Source organism: Symphalangus syndactylus, chromosome 21, assembly GCF_028878055.3.
Source record: "Symphalangus syndactylus isolate Jambi chromosome 21, NHGRI_mSymSyn1-v2.1_pri, whole genome shotgun sequence".
Lineage (NCBI taxonomy): Eukaryota > Metazoa > Chordata > Mammalia > Primates > Hylobatidae > Symphalangus > Symphalangus syndactylus.
In genome coordinates this window covers 50762157-50784383 of record NC_072443.2, presented here as the reverse complement: position 1 = coordinate 50784383, position 22227 = coordinate 50762157, and the positions used below count along the sequence as shown (strand labels likewise).

The 22227-nt window shown below is 45.1% G+C and overlaps 1 non-coding gene and 1 pseudogene across 1 annotated transcript; both read left to right on the top strand.

The window, feature by feature from the left end:
- Positions 1–2124: 2124 nt before the first annotated feature.
- Positions 2125–2226, top strand: LOC129471816 (U6 spliceosomal RNA). Its single transcript, XR_008653763.1, has one exon. It is a non-coding gene; the product is annotated as a U6 spliceosomal RNA (small nuclear RNA).
- A 17172-nt stretch (positions 2227–19398) lies between these two features.
- On the top strand, positions 19399–21939 carry LOC129471213 (proline-rich protein 23E-like; annotated as a pseudogene).
- The last annotated feature ends 288 nt before the right edge of the window (positions 21940–22227 follow it).

Sequence of the window (22227 nt, the reverse complement as noted above, 5' to 3'; positions counted from 1 at the left end):
CATCTTTAAGAGGATGTGTCTAAAGTTTCTGCATTATTATAGTGTTTTGACATATAACCTTTATAAAAGATAAGGAAGTTCTTTCTATTCCTAGATTGTTATGAAGTCATTATTATTATTGTTGTTGTCATTGTAATTATTATCACTGCAAATAGGAGGTGAATTTTATCAATAATTTTTCTGTATCTATTGAGATAATCATATAAATTTTCTTTTTTAATAAATCATAAATAATGTTTACATATTTTCTAATGTTGAGCCATCCTTGCGTTCTTGAGATAAACCCTACCTGGTTATAATGTATATTTTAATACATTTACATTGTGTTAGCTAATATTTTACTTAAGCTTTTGCATTTACATTTGTAAGTAATATGAGCTTCTTTCCTTTTTAAATTTAGTTTAGGGATCAAGGTTACACCAGCTTCCTGACATGAGATGAGCAATCTTTACTTTTTTTGACATTGAATTAATCGCCCCTTGAGAGTTGGTTACAAATCTCCCACAAAACTGTCTAGACAGGGGGCTCATTGGAAGGGGAATTATTAGATTTCAATTTATTTAACATTCATTGGCCTATTCAAATTTCCTATTTCTTTTTGTGCCAATTTTTGCATTTTCTATTTTCCTAGAACTTCATCCACATCATCTAGGCTTTTCAATTTATCTACAAGTAGTTATCATGCTCTTTTACTACTATCCAAAGTAAATCCCTCTTTCATCCCTTGAGTATATGCTTTTCCACTCTCTCAATTCCTCTTCTGTTTCACTCTGCTTGGGTGTTGCTGGTCTCACTGTTCTCACTTTCACTGATTTCTGCCCTTTACCTTATTGCTTTTGGTTTGCCTTGTTGCCCATTTTCTAATGTCTTTATGTGAATGCTTAGTGCATTTTTTCTATGTTTTTGGTTCCTGGTAATTTTGTTTAAAATCATAAATTTCCCATTAAATGCTGATTGACTGTAACATTTTTATACTGTTGATTTATTGAAGTTTTAACATTTTTCATATTTCTTTTTTAAACCAAAGGTTATTTAGTAATGTGGAATTCAATTTCTGGCCACATGGGATTTAAGGAAGAATTCCTTCACTATTAAGTTCTAATTGTATTACATAATTATTTTCAAATAAAGCCTCTACGATGGTGACTCAGTGAAACAAGTTGAGGTTTCCTTTGTAGCATAGTGAATGGTCACAAATCTTTGTCAGTATTTCATGTGTGTTCAAAAAATGTGTATTCTCTGTATTTGGCAGTGAGGGGTGGGAGTATATGTTTCTACATATTTCAAATAGCTAAAACTTATTGATTAAATTATTCAGCTGTTTTAGCCCAATCCTGTCATAATCAGGGGTGAGCTAAAGGATATTGTAATTTGATATCTTTTTCTTACCATAATGTGTGGCTGGGTCAGGTAAAAATTAGCCAGGGTTCTTCAGAGAAATGGGACAAATTGTGTGTGTGTGTGTAGAAAGACATGTATGATAAGGAATTAGCTCATGTGATTATGGAAGCTGACAAGTCCCAAGATCTGCAGGATGAGTTGATGAATTAAAGACCCAGGAGAACCAGTGGTGTAGTTCCAGTCTAAACGCAGACAGGCTCAAGACTGAGGAAGAGCTGATGTTTCAGTATGAGTACAATGGCAGGAAAAAGCCAATGCCCCAGTTCAAAGGCAGTCAGACAGGAAGAATTCTCTCATATTTGGCCTGCCTTTTTGCTCTAATCAGGACTCCAATTGATGGGATGAGGGCAATCCACTTTACTTAGTCTACAGATTTAAATGTTAATCTAATCTAAAAACACCCTCACGGAAACACCCAGAATAATGTTTGACCACATATCTGGGCACCCTGTGGCCCAGTCAAGTTGGCACATAAAATTAACCATTGCAGTGTGTAAAGCATATGTGGGAAAATAGTTTGAGGCAGGTGGAAGAACACTTTGCCTGTCATAATGGGAGAGAGGGCCCTGAATGTACTGAATGTGAAACCATAAGTGAGTGTACTTGTCAATGGAACATTGAAGGACTGTGGCATAATAAAAAATAAATATCTGGTCTTTGTCTTGGCACAGAGCTCCTAAAATGCTTGGAATCTCCTGAGTGATAAGAATGTCTTTTGCATGCTTGCTCTGGCAGCACAGATACTGAAATTGGAATGATACAAGAAGATTAGCATGGCTTCTGTGCAAAGATGACATGCAAATTTGTGAAGCATTTCATTAATAAAAAGAATGTCTTTTGTAAGCTAAAGAGATGATTGGTGGCTGGGAGCCCCCACATAGCTTCAGGATCAGGGCTGATCACCAGAAAGACCAAGCCATGATTAGAGGATTGGGAATTTCAGACCCACCCCCCAACCTCCTGGGTGAGGAAAGAGGCCAGAAATTTGACAGCAATCATTGATGATCAATTATTTCATCAATCATGCCCATGTAACAAGGCTTCCCTCCGTAAAACCCTCTAAACAACAGGGTTGGGAGAGCTTCCAGGTTGGTGAACACATGGAGGTGCTGGGAGGTGTGTGCCCAGCAAGGGTGTAGAAGCCCCATACCCCTTCTGAGACTTTGCCATATGCTTTTCTTCCATCCAACTGTTCCTGAGTTGCACTCTTTATCATAAGCCAGGAATGGTGAGTGCAGAATTTTCCTGAGTTCTGTGAGTGTTTCTAGTGGATTCTTGAACCTGAGGGGAGAGGGCTGTGGGAACCCCCAAATTTGTAGTTGCCTGGGCAGAAGAGGGTACCCCATTTGTGGCTGGCATCTGCAGAAAGCACAGTCATGTGGGACTGGGCCCTTCAATTGGTGGAGTCCAAGGCTAACTCTGTGTAGTTAGCATCAGAATTGAATTGTTGAATTCCCAGTGAGTGTAGGAGAATTGGAGAGTTGGTGTCAGGGGGAAGAAGAACCTTTTCAAAGACTTACAGGGACTTGTATTTTCTCTGTGAAATAAGAGGTGAGGTCACCTAACAAGACAGAATCTGGTTCAATAGAACAAAAAAGATGTAAATCATAAAAGTAAGAAGCACAGCCCTATTTTAGGGAGACAGTGTGGTGTGGACGCCCGGGAGACAGGGGAAGCCGGGAAGGTGAAGGTGGCTGATGCCACCCTCACCATGTTAGTAACTGGTGACCTTGGGAGGTCACTTATTCACCCTCTGCCTCTGTGTTCTCATCTGTAAGATGGGGGAGAATTGTAGGCTTGAAGTTCTTGTGAGGAATACATAAAGGATCCCACCATGTCCTTAGCTCCCACTAATCAATTATTTACTTATTTTAAAATATTTATTTATTTATATATTTTAAATAACAAAAATTATATTGAGATGATGTCTTGATATATGTATACTCATTAATTATTAACTGCTGTTATAATTATTTGCAGTGACACTATTTTCTACCTAAAAGCCCAAGAGAAGAGGTTGAAAAACTTCTAAAATACTTTTAAGAACTGTTACTAAGTTGGTAGGGAAAAATCCAAAGCTTTTCTAAATATCAGCGTTAATCAGAAAGAAAATACAATGAATAAGCCTCCAACTGCAAAAACAAAAAATGCCCGATAAAATATAACAAAAATGAACCTGAACATTCATATGGAAGAGTAAAAGTTCATAGAAGTGTATAAGTTAGGGGAAGACATTCTCTACAAAACATGTAGCGTTATTAGGAAACCACAGTAATTAAAGACAGTTTGGTATCAAACTAGGAATTTTTTAAAAAGCCAATGAAATAGAGAACACTGGTATGCCACAGAGATGCCATAATAAATTGCTGGTGAAACAGTAGACTTTTACATAAATGGTTCTGGAAAATTGGTTATTTAGATGGAAATTTAAAAATTCATTCCCCTATATCATACCACGCACAAGAATAAATTCCAAATGGAATAAGCGCCTAAATTTGAAACATGTTTAACACTGGAGGAAACAAATGAGAAAATATCTTTATGACATTGGTGTAGGGAAGAACTTCTTGAACAAGGCATAAAGGATAAGATTAACTAGTTTTACCACATTAAAATGGAAGCTTTTAGGCGATAAGAGACACCAGTGACAAAGCAAACATTCTCCAGAAGGAGGAAGACACATGCAATGTCCAAAACCAACGGAGAATTAGCCCCCAGCTGATAGAAGAACTCCTACAACTCAGCAGGAAAAAAACAAAAATTTGCAAAGAAAAATAAGCAGAGACTAGAAACAGGCAATTCAGAGAAGAAATCTAAATGGCAAATAAACACATGAAAACATAATGAAGCCTATTAAAACACAGAAAATGCATATTAAAACAATCATAAGATGTTATTCCATACACATCACCTCCGCAAAATGTATAAAGTGTGACAATAAGCAAGTGTTGGCGGAATATGGAGCAGTGGGAACTCTGGTGCCCTGCTGGTGGAGTTTAAACTGGCACAGCCACTTTGGAGAACAATTTGGTATTTTCTAGTAAACCTGAAGATACACATACCTCATGACCTAGAAATTCCACTTCTAAGTATCCAGCCTAGAGAACCTCTGAAGTACGTGTAGGAGGAGAAATATGCAAGGACGTTTGCTATTTGCAATGGTTAAAAATAATAGTAACAACATGGGAACAACCTAAATGTCCATCAGCAGGAAACTGAATCACAAATTGTGGCATTTTCATGCAGCAGTGAACATGAGTGAAATATATTTGCATTGATGTATCTCAAAAATCTAATGCTGGTAGAAAAAAGTTAACAAACAAGATTTACAGTGTGATAATGTGAAGTTTTAATGAATGTAAAACAATTCTACACATTGCTTACAGACACATGCATGTTTAATAAAAGTATACAATTGGATGGCAGTTAGCAAAAGAGGTGAGTTGTGGGGAGAGAGATTGGAGAAGAGCAAAAAGAGCTTAAGTGTAATATCTTTTTAAAAAAATCTCAAATAAATTGTGTCACAATACTAAATTTGCTAAATTTGTCAAATTGTAGTGGTAAGTATTCATTATCTTGTTCTCATCACTTTTCAGTGTTTGGAGATATTTCCTAAAAAGAATGAAAATAGATGAACTAAGTCATAAACCCTGAACTCTAGAAAAAGAATAGCAGCAGCAAAAAATGGTGAAAAAGGAAGGATAAAATTGATAAACTTAAAAGCAAAAAATGCTTTTGTATTTTTAAATTTCATTAATGTTTATCAGGAAAACCCAAAGCTTATTCTTTTGAAAAGACTCACAAAATTGGCAATTGGCCAATCTACATAAATGAGAGAGAGCGACAGAAAAAGAAGGGAGGGGCACACAAATTCAAATCAGGAAAAATGGAATTCAACTTTAGGTAACAAGGAAATTTTTTAGAATTGTAAGAACATGTCATGTACAATTATTATTATTATGTTGTTAATGCTTAATGAAATAGCCAACTTTCTAGGAAAATATAAATAATCAAAATCAGCCCCCAGAAAAAGTAGACAATTTGAAGAACTCAATGAGCTTAAAATACACTAAAAGTGGAACCAAAGATCTATCTGTAAAATAACACCATGATGAGATGGGTTTGTGGGTGCATTCTACCAAGCCATCTCATGCCACTGTTTCAGAACGTGGAAAAAATACAGGACACCACGCAAAGCAGGCTGTGACCAGTTCTGCTGGGTAACTCCCTCACTCTCACTCCTGGTCCCTCCATGCCTTTTTAACTCCACCAAGAGAGGCTTGGAAAAATGAAACACTTTGCCCATCTTCTTTGTAGGTAGAGGTTCCCACATGACAATTCTGGCCAATGAAACACAAGCAGAAATGTTCTGGGAGGTTCAGGGAAAGCTTCTACCTTCCTGGCCAAAGGCAGAGGGGTATCCGGTGTCTCCCCCTCCCCAGCCCCTTGCCATAGACACAATGCCTGGCGCTAAGTTGGTCATCTTGCAACCATGGATGTAAGAGGGTGGTCCAGGCCTGAGCGGATGCCTGGAAGAATGCCAGCAGCCCCTGCCTCTACACTTCTTGTCTCAGACGCCGGTGAAAGGTTTTGTTATTTGTTTTTGTTCGTTATGGCTGAATCATTTCTAAAATAAGCACAAACCTGTTAGAAAACCCAATCAAGGACACCGAAAGAAAGTACAACTGATCTTACATATAAACAGATGAACATAATCCCAAATAAAACATTAGCAAGTCAAGTTCAGCAGTGCTTTAAAGAAAATGCCAAGTAGAGTTTAGCCCAGGACTGTAAGGATAATTTCACATGAGAAAAGTCATAATGTCATTCTCTTCATTAACAGACGAGAGAAAAGCCACATATTCATCTCAATCAATGCTGGAAAAAACATTTGGTGAGTTCCAAAACTCATTCACAGTAAGGATTCTTGGTGAACCATGTATAGATGTTATCTTCTTCCATTCAGTAGAACTTCTACCTGAAATCTGCCTCAAACATCAAACTCTGGGAACATGAACACAATGCCCACTGGAGGGAGGAGGTGGGCAAGGGTATGTGCTCTCGCTGGCACTACTCAGTATTGGCTTGAGTGGATGCAAGTTAACAAGAAAAAAGAATAAGCACAGGCTTTGGAAAGGGAGAGAAAAAATTGTCATTATTTGTAGGCAATATAGTCACATATCTAGAAAATCTAACAGATTCTACAAGAAGGCAACTCTTCTGTGGCCTCTTTTTCACAGTGCAGATTAGAGCTATCATTTGTACAAACCCCAAAGTGTTGTTAATTAAGTTTATACATGCAAAGAACTTAGAATGGTGCTCTGCACATGGTAAGCACTAATAAGGTATAAGATCAACATCCAAAAATCAATAACATTTCTATTGGCTAGTAATAACTAATTAGAATTTTTTTTTAGAAATTGAAAGCCCATTAGCTATAGCAACCAAACTTATACATACCTAGAAATCAACCTAACCAAAGATGTGATTTCTTAGACAGTAGATGACAAAATCCCATTAAGGCAGTGGTCCCCAACCTTTTTGGCACCAAAGGCCAGTTTTGCGGAAGACAAATTTTCCACGGATGAGGGGAGGGGAGATGGTTTCAGAATGAAACTGTTCCACCTCAGATCGTCAGACATTGGATTCTCATAACGAGCATGAAACCTAGATCCCTCCCATGCACAGTTCACAATAGGGCTCAAACTCCTATGAGAATCTAATGCCAAGAATCTAATGATCTGACAAGAGGTGGAGCTCAGGGGGTAATGCTCACTGCCCTGCCACTCACCTCCTGTTGTGCGGCCCAGTTCCTAACAGGCTGTGGACCACTACTAGCTTGTGGCCCAGGGGTTGGGGACCCCTGCATTAAGGGACTGCTATAATCTGAATGTTTATGCTACCCCTCCCAAATTCATATGCTTAACCTAAGCACCAATGTGATGGCTTAGGAAGTGGGGCCTTTGAGAGGTAACGAGGCCATGAGGATGGAGTCATCATGAATGTGTTTTGTACTCTTATAAAAGTGACTTCAGAGAGCTGCCTGGCTCCTTTTACCACCATGTGAGGACAGCAAGAAGGCACCTTCTATGAAGCAGAAAGCCTTCGCCTGACACCATAACTGCTGACTCCTTGATCCTGGACTTCCCAGCTTCCAGAACTGTGAGAAATAAATTTCTGCTGTTTATAGTCACCCTGTCTAAGGTATTTTGTTATAGCAGCCCAAATGGACTAAGATGGGGTCAACACAGAAGACTTGAACAAATGCAGGGCTGAAGCGTGTCATGCCTGAGGGGTGTCATGAAATATGCCATCGCCCTCCAGAGTAAGTCAGGGGTTCAGTGCAATGCCAATCCATGTCGCATAAGGGTTCTTCCTAGAATGCACCCAGCTGGTTCTCAGCTGTATGCGGGGAGAGTGAAAATCCATGGATAACATAAAACAGGCCTTCAGAACTGTACAAGGAACTTGCTTTTCCTCCTGTGGGTGTGTCTTGGTCATTAAGTGGAATTGCTGGTGCATGCAGGCCCCCTGTCAGACCCTGATCCCCAGTGTCCAATGGTCCTCCCAAAGGATGTACCAATTAATGGCACCAACAGATGATGACTACTCCTTCCCTAACACAGTGAATTTTCTCTATTTTTAATATTTGACAATTTAGTTGAAAAATAATGTCTCACTCTTTTAAAAATTATTAGGTGCTTACCTACTCCCTCAGGGCAGCTGGCAGGATCAGCGTGCCTGCTTTTCTGTTAGAGTGCTGGGCCTGGTAGCTTTAAGGTATGTAGTCACATAAGTACAGAACCATTAGGTATAGAGCCAGGAAGGAAACTGCTGAATCTATGCATGGGTCTACTTTGCTACTAATGCTAAACCTGCTTCCAAGTGTTGTGCCTATCTGCACTCCTACCATGTAGGGCCTTCTTGTTGCTCTACACCAGTGTCAACTCTTGGTATTATCAGACTTTCATTTCAGCCATGTAGCAGCATTTCACTGTGGTTTCAATGTGCATTTCTGCAGTTACAATGAGGCAGGGCACCTTTTCATAAGTTTATCAGTATTTGCATGCATACCCTCTTTGTGAGGTGTCTGTTCAAATCTGCTTTCCCCCTGGGCTCTTTGTCTTTTTTTTTTTTTGAGATGGAGTCTCGCTCTGTCACCCAGGCTGGAATGCAGTGGCGCAATCTCAGCTCACTGCAACCTCCACTCCCCCAGGTTTAAGCAATTCACTGTCTCAGCTTCCTGAGTAGCTGGGATTATAGGTGCGTGCCACCACACCCGGCTAATTGTTTGTACTTTTAGTAGAGATGGGGTTTCACCATCTTGGCCAGGCTGGTCTTGAACTCCTGACCTCATGATCCACCCGCCTCAGCCTCCCAAAGTGCTGGGATTACAGGCGTGAGCCACAACACCCGACTGTCTTTTTTGTATTATTATTGATATGAAGGCCTTGGAATACATTCTGGATTGCAGTACCTTGTCAGTCTGTGCACTACACTCTGTGGCTTGCCTGTCACCCTCTCCTTATTACTTTACACCTGCTTGCTGACCTCACCTACACCTTTATTGGGCTTTATTGAGGGATGTCTCCAGCTCATTTCATCCCTGGAGGAAGCTCTGTTCCTTCCCTTCCATTAGAATGTCTGCATTTTCCACTACTGGCCTATGGACCTCTCTCCTCCAGCTCAGAGCCCTGCTTGCTGCTCCATACCCTCAGCCTAAACCCCAAGCCACAGCCCTCCCCTTACACACAACACTGAACATGCAAACACAAGTGCACACATGCAGACCTTCTAGGAGGTGTGGCTGCTGCTGGAGTTTGAGAGAAGATTGGTTGGTAGATGGAGAATGCCAGGGTTTACCTGGGGCCAAGCAGCTCTGTGGGTGCCCCCCTGAGAAGAAAGTGAAGTCACAGAAACATACGAGGCCTGCTTCCCCAAACCCTGCCCTGCCCACACTCTGCCTGCCTGCCAGGCTGCTCTCCTCCCTCTCCTCGTGGCCACACTTGGGATGCCCTCCTTAGTCCCTCCCAAACTGGCTTTTTTTTTTTCATCAGCTTGTGATGTAATTTACATGCAGTGAAATTCATCTATTTTAGGTGTAAAGTTTGACTTTTGACAAATAAACTTTGCCACATAACCAGCACCATGACTGAGGAGTAGAATGTTTCCATCACTGCCACAGGCCCCTCCCTCCCCCGGCAACGGCTGTCTGTGCCCTGTCACTAGAGCCAAGCTGGCAGCAGCGTTTCGGTGCTTTCCATGGTCCTGAAATGTAGATGGGCTAATGGTGTCCACTTCCGCAGGTGGCAGAAATTCAAATGAGATTTATAGAAATGAAATTTTGTGAAAAGAGGTGGAAGAGCTATCTTCAACTTTGAAATCTACATTTATCATGCCCTGCCCTGAAACAGGGTACACTTTGCAGAGCCCTGAGGGGCCTGGGCGAGAAAGTCTTCCTTCAGGGGGCTCAGGCTACAGCCCAGCACAAGCCTGGGAAGGGCTTCTGAGGGAGTGAGGCACTCCTTCACCCTCACAGGAGTAAAGGAAGCCAGGTTCCAGTCAGGAGATGCAAGTCCAGAAGCAGAGGGCCAGGGCTCGGATTCCAGGTCTGGGCGAGTGCTCCGAAACACTGCAGAAAGGATTTCCATTGTGCAGGCTGGGGTCCCACATCCTCTTCCTCGAATGCCCAGGCTTCCCTTTCCCCTGTAGGGAGGGCAGGGCCGGCACCTACATTCACACAGGATGAGCACGATTGCAGGCCTGAGAGCCTCAGGAGATCCAGCACTTGAGAGAGAAAACTGCTTCCTAAGTACTTCCAAAACTGAGTTTTAATATGCAGCAAGACAGAAACTGTAGAGATGGGGAAAAAACAACTGGTCTCTGGAGTGAGCTGAGTTCCATGCCTCTCATCATGGGGTGATTCATGGAACCTCCACCCTAATCAAGATGTAGAACTGCTCCCTCTTCACAGACAGCCCCTGCACTCACTCTTTACGATGACAACCACCGTTAACTCCAGACCATCCCTCATCACGCCAGCACCAGCGTCCTGGTTCAGGCATCGTGCCATTGCTTTGAAGGATGCAACCACTAGCGGAAGCTGAGAAGGGCACACAGCCTCTCTACAATCTTTCTGACTTCCTGTGAATCTATAATTATGTTAAAACTAAAAAGACAAAAAAAAAAGGACAGTAGTGAGTTAAGTGTACAGTACTGAACAGAGAGATCTTCATCATAAACTGCATCATTGGGGAAATGCAGGATGAGGTTGAGGAGGGAGTTTCTGCCACACAGGGAGGTCAGCAGGAGGATGGTATGGAGGCTGATGAGGTCCCAGAAGGGGGACCAGAGTCCCCTCAGTTCCTCCACCTTCACCAGTCCTGGGAGCAGCAAGGTGTTGCAAACACCGGGCAGGTTGAGAAAGCACCTGGAAGCCTGCATGCCTCTTAGAAAAGCCCTGTGTTCCATCTGGTGCCAGAACCCATGCCCTGCTCAGAGAGGCATCTGAAAATCTGGGTGTTGGGCCTGAGGGTGGGTCACAGAGTCCCATACACCTTTGGGAAAACAGCCAGAACCCCGAGTCCAGAGCAGGTGCGAAAAGACTGCATAGATAAGTGGGCCAGAAGCAGCCAGCATCAGGCCGAGATGCCCTCTTCACCACAGCCACAGCAGTGACTAGGGACACGAGCAGTAGACACAAGCTCCCCAAAGCCAAGAGACTGGAGGCCCGCCCCAGATCTGCAGATGCCAGGCTGCAGTGGCTACAGCCAGCTGATGCACTCACCCTCAGGAGAAGCTGCAGGCATCCCAGGGCAACTTACACCTCTCCTGGCCAAGGGGAGAGAAGCAGGGAGGGGCAACCCATGAGGTTGATAGAATGGTCATCCAAGAGGAGACAGTTAAAAAGCAACTCTGTCTCATTAAAAGTGTCAATATTAAGTGCTTTCTGCTGAAAACAAAGTTGCCCTAGTGTTGGGAGGAAAGCTGGGACAGACGTGGGATAGATCTGGGGTCTCTGCCCACAGGACCAGCCTCCACATCCACTGAATGCCCCTGCTGGTGATGCTGGGGCTCAGCTGGCTGCCCAGACCCTGCAGGCAATGGGCCACTTGACAGCTGTCAAGATTTCACAGGCACTTCAAACACAACCAAAGCCAGTGTCCAGGTGGTTCCCTCGCACCTGTTCTGCTCCAAGGTTCCTGACTTCCCATTCATGATCTGTGCAAGCCAGAAGTTGGGGGCCATCCTTGACATTTTATCTGTTTTCCCCTTACACTCACTCAAAAAGCCTGGCCACTCCTCACAAAACACATCATGGAACAATCCATTTCCCTTGAACTCGCTGATCCTACTCTGATCTACCTCCTGCTAGGATTTTAAGCTTTCTAACTGGAATCTGCATAACCACAGTAAGTTCTCCCTCCTGAAAAAATGCACAATCATTCCTTGATAGAATCTGAGCATCCATAGCTAAGTTTCCCATATTGTCTCCAAACTGTCTTACATAATTCATTTGAATCTAGTTCTGAACAAGGTTCACACATAATATGTAGTTGTTATGTCTCTTGTCCAGAAAAGTCTCTCCTCACTTTGTTTTTAATGCAATGACATAGTGCAGAAACCAGTTCAGTGTCTCACATGCTGCCTCATCTCCTTGCTTCCTTGTGGTGTCCTCTAGCTTGTTCTTCTATCCCCTGGATTTCCTGCAAGTGAAAGTTAGCTCTAGGACCACACTGTCCAATACTGTAGCCACTATCCAAAAAGAGCTATTTAAATTAATTAAAATAAAATGAAACGTAAAATTCAGTTTTAATTTTAATAAAATCCAGTTGTACTAGCCTCCATTAAAGTGCTCAGTAGTCACACATGGCTTGGGCTGCCTTACCACACAATATGGATACACATGTTTCAGAATCATGGGAGTTCTATTGTACACTGCTGCTGCAGAGTTTGGATTAGATTCAAATTTGACTTTCTTGGCAAGAGTCTTCCATTGGTGTTATTGTGTGCTTCATATCACACCTACCAGGGGGTGTGCAGTGTCCAGCCATCCCACTAAGATTGGGATGGTGGGCTCAATGATAACAGCCTGACTCCTCCATCATAAATCTCTGTTTACCTTTTAGCTAACAGCTTCAATCATTGATGATCATTGTCTGAATCAATCACTTCATCAGAATTTGGAAAAATTCTTTCACTTCTTCCATATTTATTATGGACCACAGTCTTCCTATAAGAAAAATTTTAGAGAGAGATTTTTAAATTCAAAGCTAATTGCTACTTATCTGCTTACATCCTTCAATAGCTTCCCCAAAATTGTAGGACAGGGCCCATACTTCCTTTTTTTTTTTTTTTTTTTTTTTTTTGAGATGGAGTCTCACTCTGTCACCCAGGCTGCAGTGCAGTGGCGTGATCTCGGCTCACTGCAACCTCTGCCTCCCTGGTTCAAGTGATTCTCATGTGTCAGCCTCCTGAGTAGCTGGGATTACAGGCGTGCACCAACACACCTGGCTAATTTTTGTATTTTTAGTAGAGATGGGTTTGTGCCATGTTAGTCAGGCTGGTCTCAAACTCCTGACCTCAGGTGATCCTCCCACCTCATCCTCCCAAAGAGCTGGGATTACAGGCATAAGCCATCACACCCAGTGGGCCCATACTTCTAAGGCCCAGTATAACCTGGCTCTTGGGTCTGCCCAGCTCTGTAGCCTGTAATACACGGCCTTGTCCTCTCTGCTCCAGCCCCCGGGGTCCTTCCAGTCTCCGAGTCATATGGTGCTCCTCCTGGCTCTGTAAAACCTGCTATCTCTGCTTAGAATGTACTTTCCAGTTCCCTTCCTCTCAACCTGGTTAACTCCTACCCTGTCTTCAATGCTAAAGTCAGAGGCCCCCTCTTTGAAAAAGCCTTCTATGCTGCACAGACCAATATGCTTCCCTGTAATGCTTCCTTTGAGCACCCTCTTTCTCCCCCATAGCCCTCAGCATAACACACAATTAAATATTCTTTGTGTATTATACTTAATGTCTGTTCTTCCCTCACTAGGCTCAGGTCCCTCTAGGCACTGACCATGCCTATCTGGTTCACCATGGTGTCCCCAGCACCAACAGCCTGGCATATAGGGATCCTCTATTCCCTGTTGAGGGAATTTGGTAAGTTAGGTGGAGATTGGTAAGTGGGAGCAGGGAAAGCTGTGAAAGGAACTTGTGCTTATGAAAATAGCCAGGGCAGCATCCTACACATAAGCCCCGAGTCCTCCTGAGAGGGACTTCCCAGGGCAAATGTCCACACTGCTCAGAGCCTGAATAGGACTCTCACTGGGTCACAGAACATGCAAACCATGCCCTCAGTACAGTAGACTGAGGGGGTCATGGTCACTGTCCTCCAAGGCCACTTTACCTGGAAGGGCTGTGGGTCACAGCTGTCCTGGGGAGGGAACTGGAGAGCTGTGAACTCAGACTAGTACAGCAGAAAGAAGTATAAATATTTATATGAGTGCACTATGTATAGTTCAATGCTAACAGATTTGCAAATCTTGGAGAAATGGAATATTGTAAATAAATTAACCAAAATTGATTCAAGAAGTGAAGGCCTTTGAGAAGACCACAAACATGAGCAAAGCTAAGTCATATCTAAAAAAGCTCTGGGCCCAAATGGTTTTATGGGTTTTTTCCAATGTTCAAATAATGAGTATGTACTAGCTACACCATATAAACCAATGCCATGTTAATTTCCAGGCATGGCTGGAGCCCTCAAAGTGTGGTTGCTTCTCAAAAAAGCAACCTTGGCATCACCAGGGAACTTGCTAGAAATGCAAGCTCTCAGCCTCACCACAGACCTAGAGAATCAGATGTTTGGGGGCTGGGCCCAGCGCTCTGTGCTGTAACAAGCCCTCTGAGCTAAATAATGTAAAGTCTGAGAACTCCTGAGGCTAACAGAACATCTCTACTTTAGTGGTTTGGATTTTTCATCTCTCCTTACCCAGATATGGCTAATTCTAATTCTGCCTCACACAGCTGTGTGTCCAGATCTTTGCATTTTTATATTGGGCACCTTATTATTAATCAAAGAATTTTCAGTCCATTTATCTGCAATTTCTCAACTTCATGTTTTAAAAAATAGGATCCTTACCAAATGATTTTTTTAAATTATCAACTAAAAGATCCTCATTATCAAAACCAGAAAATGCATATAAGTATAAACAAAAAATTATGATAGCACACGATTCTATCTCCCAAAGATAATCTATGTCATTATTTTGGTATGCACACTTCCAGACCTTTTTCTTATGCATAGATAACATTTCTTTCCATCGCCAAAAAAGCAATGAGCTTGTATAAACTGCATGGTAACTCGCCTTTTTCATTTCATAATATATCATGGATGATTTTCCTTGTTAATCAATAAACTTTTATTACATTTTTCTCAAAGTCCTTACTGTGTAATTTTCTAAACTAGCCTCCTATTGTTAGGATATTTCACATTGATTAAATGAGTTCATACTGGGAAAGTACTGAGGACAGTGCCTGGCATCTGGTAATTGCTATATAAATAATTGGCTTCAAAATGTGTTAGTAAAAAAGCAACAAAAATATAGAAGAAAATGGCAAATCCACACTCTTCACAGGAGATTTTTTAACATACACTTTTGGAAAACTCCAAATCAAGTACATAAAAAATAGGGAAAGCTATGAGGACTGGAATAGCACAATCAGAAAGCTGAAGGTAGATAGGTAGAGATGGACCCAGGAGAGCGTGTCCATCCTTTTGTAAGTGTCAGGTGCATGCAGCACCACAGCAGTGAGAACCTCCACACCCTTCACCCAGATGCCCACTGTCATGCTGCATTCTCTACCAGGGTCCTCTCCTGACCAGGACTCATGGCTAACCCAAGAAACCCTTCACAGCCTGCTGTCTGCCCTCCCCACATCCTGGCCCTCAGGCTGCAGCAAAGGTCTGCTGCTCTGAAACTCAAACCTGCCCTTTTAACTAAACCTCCACCAATGGCTGCGGTTACTTGGGCCCCCAGGTCCCTGGATGATGGGACCACCTGACTCAGCTCAGTATACCCCTGGCCCCAGCTGCAGCCACAGTGGCCTGCAGGCTCCTGGGAGGGGTCTGCTCCCTCCTCGGGAGCCTTGGTAGCTGGGCTGCCATCTGCCCTTGAGGTCCCTACCCCCCTCCACTTGGCAGGGCTGACTCCCACTCCCTTCAGACTCTCCTCCTGGAGTCATTGTCCCCTGACTTCAGACAAGTAGGTCAATTACACGCTCTGCCCCTCTCCTGGCCAGCAGGCAACACAGTGCAGTGAGTACCTTTGTTGCTGGGATTAAACAGATGGCTGGATTGACCCCGTCAGCTTCTCGCCTAAGACAGAGGTGGATCATTGACAGGGAACTTGATACCCTCGTCTTCCTGAGCCACACCAGCGGCCTTGCCCCACCCCCTCACATGACAGTGTTTGGCTCCACACCCTCACATAAGGGCACCAAGTGTGGGGCCTCAGAACCGCTTCCTGCTCTGGAGCTGCGAGGAGGAGGAGGAGGAGGCTGGTGCATCAGGGCTGGGGCACAGCGCCCGGCTGACCTTGGACCCCGGCGCTGCCGTGACACTGAAGACTGCAGGCTGCCCTCAGGAGCACTTCAGCACTAGAGGGCCTGCTGGGAGAGTGGGGTGTGCGTGTTCGAGATCTCAGGAGAGCGAGCAGCTTTTGTCGGTGGGGGTTAGTCTTCTTCCGTTTTTCTCAGACGGGACATCCTGCCTCCCGGACCAAAACTGACCTTGTTCATCTGCCTCCTTCAGCATCTGAGGTTCCCTAATTAGACCTTCCTGTCCCAGCACCCGCATGCTCCCTTACCTCCTGTTGGCTCTCTATCTTACAAACAAGCCCAGTCCTCGTCACACACACACACACACACACACACACACACACACACCTCTTCCCCACCCTTCCCAGCTGCCAGCCTACCTACCTACCCCTTGTCTCCCCCAGAGCAATGTTTCAGGAGACCATAATTCAGGCTTCCACAGTGAGACTCCCCTACCAGGGAAGGAGACTGGAAGACGAGGGTCAGCTGGTTTGCAGTCTGGTCCTCCACCCATCCCGATCCTGCCTGCTGACACCAGCTCCCAAGTATTTGCCCCTCCTTCACCTAGGAGTGCCTTCCGGGGGTTCCCTTCCACCCACAGCTTCCTGTTCCAGATCCACCATACACAACTGAGGGAGAGAAACAACTTGCAGGGTTGAGAGTGAGTTGCCCTTTTTAAGTTTTCATCATTTCCTGCCAAATTGACCTCTGAAGAGATTACGTGAATTTTTGCTCCCACCAGGAAGAGTTCAGCCAGTTTTCCCATTCAGTACTATCAACCTTAATGAAAACTGAGAGTCCTTTCTTTTTGTTTGGTTCTCACTGGTGTCAATTTCATACATACAATGTAGAATCAAGTAGTATCTCAGAATTGATATGAAAAGGAGCTTCCTCCCACCATCCTCCCAACTCTTTTCAGCTAATTATTTGCGTATCTACTTCCATATCTGCAGATAACATGCTAGCACACAGCTTTTAGTCCTAGGCATTATAGAATTTGGTTCATTGTAGAGTTTAGCTCCTTTACACCACCTCAATATGCTCGGACACACCAGGGATTCCACCAATTCCATCCTCCTGAAGCACTCTCCCTAGGAACCTTCTGACCTGCTCCATCCCAGACCAGCCTGGCTCACAGCTGTCACCGGGGCCCCTCACCTCCCTCCTGCATTGAGTCCCTTGTCTTCCTTTTTCTGGGTTTACCCCCTCATTTTGATGCTGTATATCCTATAGTAGTTTTCCCAGAAAGGAAGGGTACATAAGAGATAAACTTGTGATCCTGCCTATTTTAAAATATATTGATTCTAGCCTCACCCTTAATTTATAATTTTCCTGGGTTCAGAATTCTAAGTTGGAAAATAACTTCCCTTTAGAATTTTGAAGGCACTATTCCATTTTCTTTCAGCTTCTAGGACAGATGTTGAAGTTCAAAATCATTCCAATTCTGATACCTTTTTATTTGTTTTATTTGAGGAATGTAAGATTTTCTTTGTACCTAGTATTCTCATATTTCACAATAGTATTCATTGTGTGGGTCTATTTTCATATATCTACTACACCCTGGGTGGGCTCCATTCACTTTAGAAACATCCTCCAGGTCTGGGAACTTTTCTTGAATCATGTCTTTGATTAACTCCCCTCCATTTTCAGTTTTATTTCTGTAACCCCTGTTATTCAGATGTTAGACATCTAGTGACCCTTTACTTATTTTTCTTCCACTTTTCACTTTTGTAATTTTGTTCTACTTTCTGGGGTATTTCCTCAGCTTCATTTTCCAACCCTTGTGTGTTTCATTTTAGCTATTCTATTGTTCAAAGTGCCTTTTCCCATGGTATTCTGTTTTTATTTTAAGGATATAGTCTTATCTTTCTGAGGCTATTAATTATCTTTGAGAGTTTTTCCTCTCTACATGTTCTTTGTCCTCCAAGTTTTCTTTTTTAGTTTTATTTTGTTCCCTGTCTTTGAGATAGCAGAACTATCTGATCTGATAATGGCTCTATATTTGGTCCAGTTTTGTGCCGGTCTCTAACTTGCATGCTGCAGGCTTTCCGCAGAAGTCCAGAAATGCACAGTTTTTGGCTCATATGCATAAGTGAGGCACTGAAGGGCTGGTTGAGAGTCCTGAACCTGTGAGTGTGGCTGCAAGATTTGGCTGGGTCTTGTGTTCGGGGAAATGCCAAAGTTACTACCTTTAGATCTTTCCACTGACTGATTAACTGAGACAGTGTCTCACTCTGTCACCCAGGCTGGAGTGCAGTGGTGTGATCATAACTCACTGCAGCCTCGCCCTCCTGAGCTCAAGCAATTCTCCTGCTTCAGCCTCCCTAGTAGCTGAACTACAGGTGTGTGCCACCATGCCCAGCTAATTTTTGTATTTTTTGTAGAGACAGCATGTCACCATGTTGCCCAGTCTGGTCTCAAACTCCTGGGCTCAAGCGATCCTGCCCACCTTGGCCTCCCAAAGTGCTGGGATTACTTTTAAATCTTAGTTCAAATTTTCCTAAGAAGGCTCTTTTATTTTCCTGCCTGAAGGGAATTGGGCTGGCATGCTGGGAGCTGAGAGGAAGAGAGCAGGGGTCTCAGCAGAACGTAAAGATCTTCTCCCACCCCTGCCTCAGTTTTCAGTCCAGAGAAAATTTGAGTCTCTTCTGCTGGAAGAAGGAAGGGGAGGGCACGTGGCCATGTTTGGGGGAGGTGTGTCTCCCAGCTGGCAACTTGTCACATAGTCCTTGAAAGTCTAATTGGTCTTCTGCTTTTAGTCTCATCTTCATCCCACATCACGTCCTCTCCAATCCCACTGCCTGATCCAGGAATTCTACATCTCCTGAGTGGCTCTGCGGTGGAGAGCGGGTGGCTTCTCGACGTCCCTGCTGCTGGCTGAGGCTTCCGTTCCTCAGCGTCCTCCTTCTGCTCAGTCAGTTCCTGCACCGCCATCTGCTTTCTTGCCACCCAAATCTCCTTCCTGTTTTCTCTCACATTATAGCTGTTCTTGTGGGCTAATGGCTTGTTAAATTTCCCTTACTGTTATGGTGGGACTGGGGAGGGGCCCTCATGAGTACATACGTGTCGCCTGCCATCTTTACCTAGAAGTTCAGCCCAGTCTTTTCATTTGAATAAGTTTGGACAGCTTTTCTTGTGTTTATTGACGTCTCATCTCCCCACCCAGCTTATGTGGCTTTTTTATTGCCATCATTTGGTCATTTCTCAGTGGAGTTGCTCATCATCTTGCTACTCAATACCAATAGCTTTTTGTCTTTTTTCCTCGTAACTGAACATAATTTCTAACTGCCTCCATTTTGTTTGTTGGGGAAATTTTTCTCAGGAAATCTGATTGTATTCAGAGGTTCCCCATCCTCTGTGCAGTGAGGGTTTCCACCTCGAACAGAAGGCTGCATCTGTGTGAAAGTGGGTATGAGGCTCACCAATGGGAAGCATTATGTGAGTTCATCTGCTATGGTGGGGCTGCACCTCCTGCTCTCTCTCTCCAGTCTCTGTGGCTTCTGGCATCCAGGGAAGCATCCAAACACCTGCATTTACACCTGGATCCTGTCCATACGCTAAGCTCATGCCAGTCACTGCACATTAGGGCCCCCTCAGCTACTTGGGAGGGCAACTGACTGCTCCTTCCCCTGGGGTGAGGGGATGGCCACCTGCACCCCTCCCACATCTGTCTTCACAGTCACTGCTTGGGCAGCAAGGGCACAGAAATGAGCCCAGCTCCTCTCTCCCCTCAAGCCTGTCCTTCTGGCCTACCCCTCAGAACGTGTCCTGGAAGGAAGGGGACAGGCCGGAGCACTCCATTTCTTTATTCCCTCAGACATTTTCTTCCTTTAGCCTTAGACTCTGTCTGCTCTTAGGAAGCGGGCATTTTGGAAAGTGTATCAGTCATCTACTGCAAAATCACACTGCATAACAACAAAACACCCTCAGAGCATACACCTATCAGCCCACACACCTGCGGCTTCTGACCAGGGCCAGTTATAAGTGTGGTCTGGCTCTCAGCTGGGGTCAGGCAGGTGTCAGCAGGCAGCTGCAGGCCATTTTGGGCCAGTGCTCCTCAGCGGTAGCAAGATTAGAATCACCCGGAGAAGTTGCCCAGCACGTCAAGGCTCAGCAGACTGAGCCCACCTGTCCTGGGCTCGCTCACATCTGCAGGTCGAGTGCTGTGGGCTGCCCCTGGAGACCTGGGGTGCCTCAGCTCTGTGCATATGTTTCTCCTACTCTGGCAAGCTGACGTGGCATGTTCTCATGGCAGTCGCAGAGGCACTCATTACTAACACCCCCTTCACCCAGAGCCTGAGTGGGTCACGTGACACGGGGGCAGCTTACATCGAGGGGAAGGATCCGGGCCTCTAATGCAATCAGCTGCCTTAGGAGGTGTTGAGGGACACAGCCACAGATATGGCCGGTTTCACCCAGACTGTCTTCCCCCAAACCCATGCCTTCCTAGTGCCCTGGTACATTCATGTATCCGTCTCACCTGGCACTATTCTGAGCTGTTTCTTCTCTTCACCTCCAGCACCTGGTCAGGAAGGATGCTCTAAATGTTCCCAAAGCCTACCTGCTCCCCTCCCTCCCACTGCTTCCCTAGGTTCTAAGTACCATCTTCTCTCCCCTGACTCCTGTCCAGCCCCTGACTTTGCTGGTCTTTACCCCCACCCCACTGCAGCTAGAGTGCACTTCCGAAACAGACCTGCCCACTCACTGACGTTCTAAGGCAGGTCTCGTGGGGGCCACCCTGCCCGGGAAGTAGGTCGAGTCTCCCTCCATGGGGGTTCCTTCTCACACTCCAAGAGGAGCCCCTTGCCACCAGTTTTCCTTGTTTGTGGCTCCAGCAAGGAGATACAGCTATTTTGGGATTTTGCTTCCTTTTCTTCCTAACACCACCCCAGCCCCCCACACAGCTTAGCCATCAGTCCTCTGGGGTGCTTGCACACCACATTGGGGTGGGGACTGGGGACTCATGGAGATGGGAAGGAATGACTCTTAATTTGACCCAAGACATTGTCTCAAAAAAAGACTGCATGCCCCCCAGCCCTCTCTACCACCATGAGCTACAGAGGGTGCTGTCTTGACCCTCCTGGACACTCTGGGGTTGCCTCACCCCTTCCTGAACCTCTTTTTTTTTCTCTTCTAACCACTCTCTGCTCCACGGTCAGGGAGCCAAGAGAGCAAGCCCAACATGTGTCACCAGGCTTGGGGAGAGCAGATCCCTTCAACAATGGGGACACCCACATCCTGGGAACTAGCCATGCCCTGGGAGGAAATCCACATACTCACAGTTGCCTTGGCCTCCAGGGTGGATGTGGGCTCTGCCAGGGGCCTCTGTGCCCGTGTGGGAAACAAATTTCTAACTGACCCGGCCAGCTGGCCGGGCTTGCAGACAGCTGTGTCGTCCACCCCTGCATGGGTTCCCCCGACAAGCTTACCCAGCCCTGTGGGCTTACCCATGGGTGCTCTATGGCGGGTATCTCTGGATGGGGTATCCCACTCCAGCTGCTTTGGTGCCTTCGGTGTGGCTGTATCGAAGGGGCCTCCGGCTTTGACCCCCTCATGGGAAGTCAGTACCTGGCTGTCTTGGCCCCCAGCCTATTTCCTCCCCCACCAACTACCCCCCACACCCCAACTGCAAGATTCCCACTCATCTACTTCTCAGCTCCTCCCATTCTGGGCAAGGCTACCTCCAGCCACTGTCCCCATGTGGGATGCCAGACTCCAGCCAGGGCTGCAGTTGGCGGGGGAGCATCCAGAGAAGCTCCCTACTTGAAGAAGTGCAAAGCCCCTCCCTCAGAATGGACCTCCAGGTTCAGTATTTGGGTGCCTTTGCCCGCTGCAGCTCAGAGCTCTGCCCCCTGCCCCTTCCCCATTGAGGATTCTCAGCTGGACCCTGGCTGCCCCTGCTCCTCCTCCTGGTCACCCTGCAGGGCCCGCCACTCCCTCTTTGAGTGCTAATCAGCCCTCCAGACCCACCCAACAATCAGAAACATGTCTGGTGGAGCCCAGCCAGTTGTGGACTTTGAGTTTTTAGAAGCGTCTCAGATATAAGTTCACTATCCTCAATACAGAGCAGATGCTCATGAGGCCATGCAGGGCTGCTCTATTTGGTATTTTTCTAACTTTTTTTTTTCTTTTTGCCCTCTAACCCTGATACCAGCACCTTTTGTCCTCCCCAGCCCTTGTTCTGGGCCAGCACTCTAATAGATTTGCTATTAAGTCCCCAAATATGCATGCATGCAACCT